Below are 12,703 nucleotides of genomic sequence, written 5' to 3'. Positions count from 1 at the left end.
CAAAAATGGACCTTAAATGCTTAATATATTATTTTAAATATATATTATGTATATTATATATATGACCCAGGTCCACAAAACAAGTCAGACGGGTAAATTTTTTAAAACTGAAATTTATACATCATATGAAAGCTGAATAAATGAGCTTCCCATGTATGGTTTATGATAGGACAATATGTGATTGAGATACAACTATTTGAAAATCTGGAAGAATGAGTGCAAAAATATCAAAATATTGAGAAAATCGCCTTTAAAGTTGTCCAAATGAAGTCCTTAGCAATCATATTCCTTAATTTTTTTATATATTTAGGGTAGGAAATTTACAAAATATCTTCATGGAACATGATCTTTACTTAATATCCTAATGATTTTTGACATAAAAGAAAAATCGATAATTTTGACCCATACAATGTATTGTTGGCTATTGCTACAAATGTAACCGTGTGACTTATGACTGGTTTTGTGGTCCAGGATCACATTTAATATGATTATATAAATACAATAAATCAATATAAATCAAATAAATACATTTAATATATAATATTCAAGATATTAATTAAATAATAACATATACACTGCTGTTCTTTAAGATTTTTTTTTAAAAAGTCTCTTCTGCTCACCAAGGCTGCATTTGTTTAATCAAGCATACATTAAGAACATTTTATTGTGAAATATTATTATAATTAAAAATAACTGTTTTCTATGTGAATTTATTTTTAAAAATGTAATTTATTCCTGTGATGCAAAACAGAATTCAGTCTTCAGTGTCACATGATCCTTCAGAAATTATTCTAATATGCTGATTTGCTGCCCAAGAAATATTTCTTATTAAATAAAAGTATCATTATTATTATGAACTGTAGTGTATCTGTATATTTAATGATATTGTATGTTCGATGCGCATATGCACTAATACAGAGAGACTGGCCTCTATTGGACACCATCTGCTATTGCACCTACATTAAGTCAAGCAATGGCTATGATGTATATGATTCATTTTTATCTCATTCAGACATTTCTGATCTGAAATGACAGTGGATTGTCCCCAGTGTAATGACACACACACTACATCAGATGTGCAATGTTCATTAGCAGCTTTGGTGACATTATTGACATGTTTAAAACCGTACAGGTTCTTCATGTAGGTCCAGCACAGTTTAACCACTGGGTTAACAAGCTCTTTGATCCTTAAAATCTCAATATTGCTCATGGAAGCATAAAATGTATTTCTGATCAATGTATTTGATTCATTCGGTTTGACTGTGGCCTTGTTATCCAATCAGGATTGAGCTCGGCCTTTGAACAGTAGTGGAGCAGCTTTGTGTTTTTCTCTAAACAGTTAATAACTGTACTCGAGAAGAGAAACACAAACACACACACAAGTACAACTTCCACATTACACACCAGGGAACCTTTGCAGACACTTAAGTTACACCAAAGTCTCAAAATGAAAGAAACGACTAGCCGTTTTTCAGTGCTAAATGATCTCATATCAGTGTGTGTGCGTTTGTGTGTTTATTTGAAATTTAGCTGTGGGTAGATAGAGACAACAGTACAGCGCTGCAGTCATCCACAGGGGTTGATCTTTACTGCTCTCAAATCGCCTGTTCACACTCAGTTTGAGGATCCACATTTACTGCATACAACTGTTGGTTTAGTGCTCAGACTTGTTAGTAATTGAATGTACTAGCTGATTTATTGCTTTTGCTTTAGATCAATTTATTATAGTTATCTGTGCACATAATTATTATTTATTTATTTTTTTTAAAAATCGTCATCTATAATCAAAATAATTCTCTGATGCTTCTCTGATGATGTGTTTACTGGCGTGAGGGCGGGGCAGCTTGTCACCAATAGCAAAACCAAATTCCCAGTGGACAACATTTTTTCTTGTTCAAGTAGCAATTTTACTCTGATATGGATCACAATAAGGAAGAAAAGACTTCTGCAACTTCCGAATAATGCCAACATTAATTGGGTTCTCAGTTTTGTTTTATGTATCAATTTTGCTTCAGATGTCTGTCCTAAAATAATTGGCAAATCACGGACAACTATTATCAGAGAAGGCATAACAGGGAGAATATGATGAGAAATATTTGAGTTCATATTGAAATCTCTGACTTTTGATAACAGAAATTGGCAAATCTCAATTTAAGACATTGTTGGGATCTCTTCTAAAACTCTAGAGGAGAAATATGTGAGATTAACGGAGTATTTTATTCTCATCAAGAGAAACCTCAGATAAGCAGCAGACTCTCAGACAGCAAAACTCTCAAAACTCTCTGATCTCGTTTTTTGGTTTGTTTTTTTCCTATTTTTGCTTGTAGAAACAACTGAAATATTAAAGGGGGCCTATCGGTCTTTGTCAGGTGACGTCACACTCGTGAAAACCGAAGTGCATTATGGGTGTCGTCGCCATTTCTGAGGTATCCAAACAATCTCTGTATCAGTGCAGAGTTGTTTCTTCTTTGGCTACTTTTCATTGTAAAAATGGCACACTTTTGTTGTGTGAAAAGCTGCAATAATATTTCCCACGATAGAAAATGTCAAAAACTTTACTACGAGATTAGATTTAGTCGGTTTCCTACTTGAAAAAAGGCTGTACGGAGAGTATGTAACGTTAGAGGCAATAACAGAGGCGCCGGATCGCACGGGTTGCCGCGGTGAGACGCAAAACATCACTTTCGTCAAGATATCTCCATTCAAGTATGTTTGCTTTCTACATTTCACAAAGGTAAGTTAGAGGTTTCTGTTTTCTAAAGTAGAAAACGTTATAGCAACGCATTGTTTTGGATTGTATGTGCTATGAAACAAGTCAATTTAAACTGAATCCCTTTACTTGAATATGTCTACATTTTATTTTTCTTAATTTTGCTACAGCATTTTTATACTTAAGGTGCGACATTTTTGCTCTGTATCCATATACTGATTCTAATTTTCTGACTACTTTTTACAGCTGTGGTCTGTGGACCTTTTCATTTCATTGCAGATCAGCCTGCTTAAAGATTATGGAGACTGACCCCAACTGGACACCATCCCTCCCTACATTAAGGCCACATCAGCATTAAACACAGGCTGTCTCAATCAGCTCCCTAGTTCATTAGTTAGGGCACTGATCAGGACGGTCTCAGTCACAAAATTTGTATACACAATATACTGATTCAAGAGCTCAGAGCTGATTGAGATGCACACACAGACACTAAGTAAGGAAAAACAATCCAGTCAGCTACTAAGGTAAAGTTGGTTTTATATTTGCACATTCAGACTTCTGATAAATTCAGACTTTCCAATAAATATGCAATAAATTAATGTTTGCGAATTTTAAGCAGCGACATGATATTGACGACCAACGATTGTCAACTTATAACATTTTTCACAGTCGATCAAAATAGGCAAGTATTGTTTAATGGCATATTTACTTGTGAATGTCCACTGAATGTCCAATGTAGTGTGATTAACAAGGCTATTGAATACGGATGTGCGAATATAAAACCAACTTTACCCAAGTCAGTCAGCTAACACTATGGTCCATCAGGCTGGAGAGAGTGATCATCTTCACACTGAGAAGATGCAGGAGGCTGGAGGAGATGGTGATCTGCATGTGCAGAAGTAAACCGACTTGATATGTACAGGATGTCTGATGTTTGTTTTGGAGATGATGTTAATGTACTATATGGGTCTGCCAAACCTGGGAACCTTTATGGCGTTATTACAAATTTTTTTTTATTTATTTATTTATTTTTTTTGTGCCTCTGATTCCAGACGCAACAAATACAAATTTCAAATGCTTCTGTGAACCTTAATATACCTCAGATTTGATCTGCCTGCACAACACTTCTAATGTTTCCCCTGAGACGGTATACAGAACATTCAATGAAACTGTGTCATATCTATGCAAACCTGAAGCTTTCAGCTGTATGGGCAGACAGAGATGATTTGCACAGAAATATGTCTCCTTTGTTTAAATACAGAGTAGCAGAGATTATTGACTGTTTTGAGATTTTCACAGAGAAACCATCCAATCAGCGCATGTTTGAATCTTTTGTAGAATTGTAGTGTAAAAATGTGCTGATGCTTTATCCAGTCTTGCATGAACAATAAAGCATGTATAATTAAATTTTTCAGGGTGATTTGTAGATTTATGTTATATGCACTTATAGTATTAACAGGATAATTAATAATATACACAATCTGTAAATCAGATATTTAACTTGCATGACATATCTTTGTTTTTATTATTATTAAGGCCTTTGGACAAAAAAGACAAAAAAAGACTCATAATGTCATTGACCCAGACAACACAGAGGTAGGTCTAAAAGGTATACTATATCAGAATGTACTGTAATAAAATACACTATTAAATTCTACATACATCTCTGATGATGCCTTGTTTATTGGAACAATGTTTATTGTGTTATACATTGGTTTATGTACTTAATGCAATAATGAAAAAAAGGGTAGTATTAGTTCAAAATTCTTCCTGATAATACTAAACCATCCTTAATCATGCACTTGTTAAATAGTTAACACGACATCATTATCGTTACTATACTGTGTTATCGCAGTCCTTCCTTCAGAACATAAATAAATCCTGCACCCATTAGTGAAATATCTGTGAGCTTCGAGGGATTTATAGTTTTTAAATTGTTCACTATGCGTTTATGCCATAAACAAGACAGTTAACAATATTTAAGTATGATGATTTAGGTAGCAATGCGGGGTCAGTAGCACTCCAACTTACTGCAGTCAGTTCGTACAGATCTATGTTATGAATGGATGAAAATTTCTCCAAATAACGGTCCCTGGCATCTTTGGTGAGTTTATCGCGATATGAAATTTTAACTTTGTTCTTGTGCTTCTTCATATTTGCGAGTTATTTGCTTGTTATCTCAACTCGTGTAATCTCTTTCATTCTCACAGTCAGCAGGGATACCACAAATATGGCGCCGCGGTTACGTCACACACAACAAAATCACGTGTCTGACAAAGACCGATTATGCCCCTTTATACAAGATGTAAGTCCCAGGTGTCCCTGGAATGTGTCTGTGAAGTTTCAGCTTAAAATGACTAACAGATCATGTATTATACCATGTTGTAAAGACCCATTTCTGAGTGCAAGTAAAAACATGCTGTTTTTATGCATGTGCCTTTAAATGCAAATGAGCTGCTGCTCCCCACCCCCTTTCCACGATCATAGCTCCTGCTGCCTGCAGTGGATGCTGTGCCAAATACTAACAAGACATCTGCTCGGGTTTCGATTATCATATATATCGCAATCAAGCTCACGGACAGTGCAGTTTTTCATAATAAAAGTTCATTTTTTCCATGCATTTTAAAGCTAAATCAGGTTAAACTTCCAATTTATTGTTTTCTGATGGCACACATCTGAAGCACAGCTGGCTGTCGGATGGTACATCGCAAGAGTATTAAACTAACTTCTCTTTCATATTTTTTTGTTGTACTTAAACTGTCAAAAACACACAAAGTTCACATAAACACAGAAATCGCATGTGTATATTAGATCTGTGGTGCATTCCCTTCAAAAACAAAATGAATCCACCGTGTCTGCAGCAGCTCAGATTCAGGAGTAAATGAAGACTATGTTCACTCTTACATCCAACAACAACTCCTCAATCGCTTACCAGACATTCCTGTCGCTACAGCTGCTCCGGCGTCGAGATAATGGCAGACAGTGTACAACTCGCTCAGTGCGGGGTCTATGCTAATACAACAGAGTCTGTCCGCAATCGAGGGCGGGGCCTGAGCAATGTGATGTCAGAAAATGAAAGCGCTTGTTCTATGTATAATCTAATATATAATCTATGTATAATTCTATTGTTGAGGTTTTATGGGGATTAAGAGTGGGTTGATTTATATCCTCGTAGGGTGCTTGTATTCACACACTGTCGACACACATTTATGTTCAAACACCATGTAAAAGTGAATGTTGCATAATCGGTCCCCTATAAAGATATCTTAATGGTAATTTTTCAAGAAGAAATTCTTAATTGTGTTTAATTTACGTATCAGTTTAGTCTTAGATGTTTCATTAACATTAACAAAGTCTCCAGTTGCTCTCCATTAAATCTACATTGCTATGTAGAAGAAATAATTGACATTTCAAACACATCATTTGTGATTTTTCTGTCTGATAGGTAGAATAAATGTTGCCCAATATACTTTCTTTATCTCTGAATCTTGCTGCACTGAACCTCTTTTTGTGTCGTCTAATAGGCAAACAAAAGCTTTGACGTGTCTCATTCAGGTCCTCGGAAACTCTTTAGTGCACGTGCTTCATTCAGGTCAGCTCGTTAAGTGGCTAATTACACTGCAAACACAAAAACAGCTTGTGAGGGAAGGACCCGGAAACTCCTGTAATAGTTGTGACGTGCATACATACACACACACACACACACACACACACACACACACACACACACACACACACACACACACACACACACACCCTGACCCACACTAACAGATTAGAATGCACGAGTTTCACCTTAAAAAGCATTTATCCCGAGATGAGAATATGGGAAATGTACTGTATATAGCTAAAAAAAAAAAAATCTTGATAATTTTTCTTTTTGCAATATCCAATATGTTGATTTTTAAATATTTTCCAAAAAGCCATTGTTGCCAATTAGATTCAACATATTTAATGTTAGACCTTAAATCGTACAAATCAAGTTAAAAATCAATGTGTGGTTTTTCTGTTAACGCATCTGTTTTCCCTTTACTCTAAGGCTATAAATGTCACAATCAGCTTTTGGCTCATTATTTGGCAGAACGAAATAAGCAGTTTAAATCAGTTCATTGAATAAGTGCTGTCTGCTACTACTCAAATTTTGTTTTAACAAACTCAAAATTTTAGGTAACCAGATTAGGCTACTTTAAGTTAAACCAACAAATCATTTTTACAGCGTAATTGTGTCTTTTATAATTTCTGTGCACAATGTCAATCTAATGCCACATCCACAATAATACGTTTTAATTTAAAAATTAAATTTTCAAATGAAAATAACCTTTTTTTAAAGTGTCTTCACATTTCGTTTTCGCTGGAGGAAAACAATAGTGTGATGAGGGGTGGATGCAGCGAAAACTCTACAGTGGATGGGAAACTGTTTGGTTCTGCATAACATTATGTAAACAGAATTTATGACAAAGAACTGCACATATCATGACAATCTGTCGATAAACACACACCTTTTCCTCCGCTTCTGACGCTGCAGACTGAGGAACTTGCTGAATAACGCAGACTAAAAGCCTCATATAAGGTTTAAATGGGACTGAGGTGATCACGAATTTGTGTACAGATTACGGCACTAATTGCAATTTTTGGGGGGGACTGAGCAGAAAAAGGTCCCCCGGTGAAAATTGCATTCCGGGAGGTAAAATTCACGATTTTGGCAGGGTTCCCCTGGTAAAATTCGCATCCCGTGGTCATGGAAAACCGCAGACTTGGCAACACTGATTAGGATAGACGCAGGAATGGAAAAATAAGAGATGACGTCAGCCATAAAGGTGCATTTTAATAAAAGCTTACAAAGACAAACATTTGTTTTTCTTTATCACTAGGGCAGAAGAATCATGCACATTAAGAACAGAAACATTAAGAACAGAAACATTAAAAATAAATAATTAAATAGGGTCCATTTTAATTTCATGTTGCATTTAAATCAGTGGCAACATTAAAACATAGTCCTTCCACAATTGTCTTATGAAACTACTCTAATCACACGGCCTCTAGGAAATGTAACGGCCAAATAAAAAAACTTTGCATCACCGCCAAAATCATTGCATATATACTGTGAATATTCAATACATCGTCCAGCCCTAGATGAGAACATTTATACAAAATCTAAACTGAGATTCATTCATCTGAAATGAAATACAACCAAATTTGTGCTGAGACACCCAGCGTTCCCTACACACACAAATAGTATACGGCCTCCAGACAGCATCTGAATTAATCTTAACAACAACATGAGAAATGCTGCTTATTGACACTGAGAGAGAAAGAGCGAGAGCCTGTGGGAATGAAAGACATGTATGTGAGGACAGGAGATGCTCTGGTCTGCCTGGCGTGTTCTTTGTTGACAAAGTTGGGTAATTAGGGGCAAGAGCCCATTAAAGGAGAATATTCAAAAGGTGATAAATGGCTTTAATAAAGGAGCAGTGTATCCCTTTAACAGAGACAAATCCTCCCCATCTTTCTCATGCGCTGATAAAACACGCCACACAGACATCTCTTTCATCTCACCTGCTCTGGACCTATAGCACTTCCTGTGTTACACCGCCTCTGTGCTGATTATGTGTGTTTTTGTTTGCGTGTGTATTTGTTTGTGTTTTTACAAACTAACGCTAATATCGCGAGCATGGTGTGCTTTTCTCAGATATAAATCTTGTACGCAGAGACATTAATTAGGTCCATAAAAGCCTCTCTTTGCTTGCTGGGTAGAAATCTGACAAGCCAAACACTTTAAAGTTTTGTGAATCGTCTCTTGCAAATTGGGTGGCGAGGAAGCTCACAGGCCGAGAGGAAACAGCTCTCGTGTTGAAAGCAAAGAGCAGCTCTTTTATGAGTCCGGCTGGCTGGTCGGAGTGTAATAGTACATCTCTTTTAGGGCCTGTCTGCATATCCTCACAAAAGCCTAGAGACAAAGCTGAAGAGAGACAGGATGAAAAACAAACAGGATGGGTTATATGTTTGGTAATGCATGTGTATTTTACAATGATTGCATATTTTAGCACACCTGGAATACTGTATTGACCAGTATCAAGGATCAAAACTATCCATTAGCATGTAGTAAGCAGTATATCATACTGGCTGAACATATCCACTGAAAACGGGGGGGTGCGGCAGTCATGTGTAAGAGGTTGTGGAGAGAGATCAGGCTGTTCTGTATTCAGCGTGTGAGGAGCTGGTGTCTGTGAGGTCTCCATCAAAGCACCGGCCTCACACCTGCACTTCCAAACAGGGCTTCATCTGCCATGTCATCCGGTGACAGCCCTCCCGTTCCGGCCCCCTCAGACCATCTCCAGGGCACAGCGGACCGTGACACACCGGAGAGATCACATCACCTTCCTACAAACAGCTAGAGCCAATTAAAAACGTATGAAACACTAATGAACCTCCATCTCTCTCTCTCACTGTCTGTCTTTCTCCTTTTCTTTCTATCTTCAGGTTCTTCGTTCAGTGATGATTGACAGGAAGTGATCTTCTCAAGGTTCAACCCATCAACTGAATGACAGCTACTGATCAAAAATGATATGAATGGTAAGATAATATGGTCCTTTTTTAACACAATATATACATGGACAAAAAAAAATAGTCGTTGGTGTTTTAAAGGGGTAGTTCATCCAAAAATGAAAATTCTGTCTTTATTTACTCACCCTCGTATCGTTCCAAACCCGTAAGACTTTCGTTCATCTTTGGAACACAAATTAAGATCTTTTTAATGAAATCTGAAAGCTTTCTGTCCCGCCATTGACAGCAGTGCAACTGACAATTTTAAGGCCCAGAAAGATAGTAAAGACATCATGAAAGTAATCCATGTGACTCCAGTGGTTTAACCTCAATTTTAAGAAGAAACACGAGTGCTTTGTTTGCGCACACACACACACACACACACACACACACACACACACACACAAAAAAATCCTTAATTTACCACTTTAACAGCGTCCGCTCTTGCGTCAACGCAACACTCATGATGCTCTGGTAAACGCGCATTGGAAATTAATATCAAAGTCCCTTTCATATCACTCGTCAGCCATATTTGCAACGCCTCCGGGCGGCTATTTCAGGCATTCAAGACCAAGTCCTATCTATTTGAATGGGGGAATCCTGAAATCTCAAAAACTGCTTGGCGAACTCACAATTACATAACATATTTCAAATCAGCAACAAAATCTGACATGAACTGTCCCATATATGTTGTTTCCTATGCTCAAATAGTGTTAAAAAATATATTTTTCAGGCTAGACAAGCCAATGCGCATGTGCAGTCCTAACTGTACGTTCACACTGTCGCCAGCGAGAGCGTCAAAGTAAATGAAAAGTTGTGGCAACCAATCGGAATCCTCTCAAGCGAGGACCTCTACATTCCGATTGGTTGCCACTGAACCGCGTCATAGCTCATTACCATAAAGTTGACCTGACTTTAAATTCTCCTCGACGCTCTCATGCTGCATTCACACGTGTCTGAAGCATGTGTTGACGTGACCGTTATAGTGATAACAGCCAATCACATTATTTTACGGTGTTGCACGAATGCAGTTGGCTAGCGACTGCTTTTATTTGCATAGGGCGATCTGATTGGATGACGCCTGCGTTGGCACTTGAAAAGTTGAGAAATCTTCAACTTCTGTCTTCAATCTTCCACAACTTCTGCCGCTTGCAACGCAAGTGAAGCGACGCGACGGAACCCACAATCAGTTTGGCAACGCATGACGTCACCCATTCAAAGTAAATGAGAAGCGTTAACGCCAGCGCCCCGTGTGAATAAACCGTCACCGTCCAAGACGTGCCGTGCCGCTCTCGCCAGAGCTCGCCGCCGGCTGACATTGAAAATGAATGACGGTAAGCTGGAGTCTCAGGTTTCTAAGGGAACTGAAGCTTCTAACGGCAGTTGCAGTGAAGCAAAGACTTTACCAATAAGCGACTGGCTCGTTTACTTACAAGGCGGGACATATTCCACCATTTTGCGCGTCGCAGTTTCTCCCATTCATAAGTAATAGGAGTGAACTTTCTATATCTATAGTCTTTGTTAATAACTGGAGTTACATGTATTACTTTAAAGGTGCCCTAGAATTAAAAATTTAATTTATCTTGGTATAGTTAAATGACAAGAGTTCAGTACATGGAAATGAAATACAGTGAGTTTTTTGCTCCTTCTTATATAAATCTCATTTGTTTAAAAGACCTCCGACGAACAGGCGAATCTCAACATAACACCAACTGTTAAGTAACAGTCGGGGTGTACGCCCCCAATATTTGCATATGCCAGCTCATGATCAAGCATTAGACAAGGGCAGGACGTCTGGATGTGCACAGCTGAATCATCAGACTAGGTAAGCAAGCAAGGACAACAGCGAAAAATGGCAGATGGAGCAATAATAACTGACATGATATATGATATGATATTTTTAGTGATATTTGTAAATTGTCTTTCTAAATGTTTCATTAGCATGTTGCTAATGTACTGTTAAATGTGGTTAAAGTTACCATAGTTTCTTACTGTATTCACGGAGACAAGACTGTCGTTATTTTCATTTTTTAAACACTTGCAGTCTGTATAATTCATAAACACAACTTCATTCTTTATAAATCTCTCCAACAGTGTGTAATGTTAGCTTTAGCCACGGAGAACTATCAAACTCATTCAGAATCAAATGTAAACATCCAAATAAATACCATACTTACGCGATTAGACATGTTGCATGACGAACACTTTGTAAAGAACAATTTTGAGGGTTATATTAGCTGTGTGAACTTTGTTTATGCTGTTAAAGCACAAGCTCCGTGGGCGGGGAGCGTGAGCATTTAAAGGGGCCGCAGCCTAAATCGGCTCATATTTAATGATGCTTCAAAATAGGCAGTTAAAAAAATGTATTGGGGTATTTTGAGCTGAAACTTCACAGACACATTCAGGGGACACCTTAGACTTATATTACATCTTTTAAAAAGACGTTCTATGGCACCTTTAATTGTTTTTTCTTTACTACCTTTCTGGTACTTGAAATTGGTAGTTGCGTAGGCCGTCAATGGAGGAACAGAAAGCTCTCAGATTTCATCCAAAATATCTTAATTTGTGTTCTGAAGATGAACTAAGGTCTTAAAGTTTTGGAATGACATGTGGGTGAGTAATTAATGACAGCGTTTTAATTTTTGGGTGAACTAACCCTTTAAATCCACTTTTAGACAAATGCTTGTGAACTTCCCTGAGCACTTCCCCTCAGGGGAATCCCCGCCACCATTTTGATGCACGTTCAAGTTTGTCAAGTGGACAAGGGAAGTTTAATTGGACAGACTCTTGACTTTGACAGAGGGAGTGAGTCTACTCATACGTACACTTCAGGCAGATCCATAGACCACAATACAACACAACTGTGACATCACAACAGCAACTCGGTGCTCGCAATTAATTTACAAACAAGTGACCAAGGGTTTAGGGCGTTCCATTTAAACCAATTGCAAGGGTTCCACCAGTAGTGGGCACTCATTCATCCAAGTGAATGAGACGGAGGGAAATTAGTGAGGAAAGGGCAAAATAAATTGGGGTAACACTTTATTTTAAGGTGATGTAGTTACACATTACTACATGTAATTACTATAGTAATAACAGTATATTATGCATAATTACAAGTAATTAACCCTAAACCAAACCCCTTACCCTAACTTTGTAGTAAGTACATGTAGTTAACTAATATTACTCCGTACTTATTTGAGTAAGTACAATGTAACTACGTCACCTTAAAAAAAGGTGTAACCTAATTTTAGGTGAAGTTTAAGTAAAAAAAAAAAAAAAAAGTAATTAGTAATTTTACTTAAAAGGCCACAGTGGTCTGTCAACTTAACCTACAGCTAAAGCAGATCTGCATGTTAATAACTGTTACTGTCACAATTATAAACTCATTTGGAGTGTCATTTTGCTTTTTTCCCCACCACCAGCCTACTTCTGGATTAATAATTCAGT

The 12,703-nt window shown here is 37.4% G+C and overlaps 1 protein-coding gene and 1 long non-coding RNA gene across 9 annotated transcripts in view; one reads left to right on the top strand and one right to left on the bottom strand.

Moving 5' to 3' along the window:
* Positions 1-12,703, bottom strand: part of rbm26 (RNA binding motif protein 26) — a 63,454-nt gene that overhangs the window by 11,725 nt on the left and 39,026 nt on the right. For 2 of the 6 annotated variants that reach the window (XM_067372674.1, XM_067372673.1), the window contains exon 27: positions 7,522-9,091. The exons of 1 other annotated variant lie outside the window; for it this stretch is intronic. The gene's annotated coding sequence lies outside the window, so the exon portion shown is untranslated. Of the gene's footprint in view, positions 1-7,521; positions 9,102-12,703 lie in introns of those variants that run through there. 3 more of the 6 variants (XM_067372672.1, XM_067372671.1, XM_067372675.1) reach the window with 2 other exon arrangements.
* Positions 2,382-4,951, top strand: LOC137011249 (uncharacterized). Of its 3 annotated transcripts, XR_010893459.1 has the most exons (4): positions 2,382-2,734; positions 2,990-3,609; positions 3,763-3,857; positions 4,247-4,951. It is a non-coding gene; the product is annotated as an uncharacterized lncRNA (long non-coding RNA). The 3 variants fall into 3 exon arrangements; XR_010893458.1 differs by lacking the exon at positions 3,763-3,857; XR_010893457.1 differs by having other exon boundaries at positions 3,763-4,951.

This window comes from Chanodichthys erythropterus, chromosome 21 (assembly GCF_024489055.1).
Source record: "Chanodichthys erythropterus isolate Z2021 chromosome 21, ASM2448905v1, whole genome shotgun sequence".
Lineage (NCBI taxonomy): Eukaryota > Metazoa > Chordata > Actinopteri > Cypriniformes > Xenocyprididae > Chanodichthys > Chanodichthys erythropterus.
Note: the sequence above shows the minus strand (reverse complement) of the source record. Positions and strands in the feature narration are given on the sequence as shown.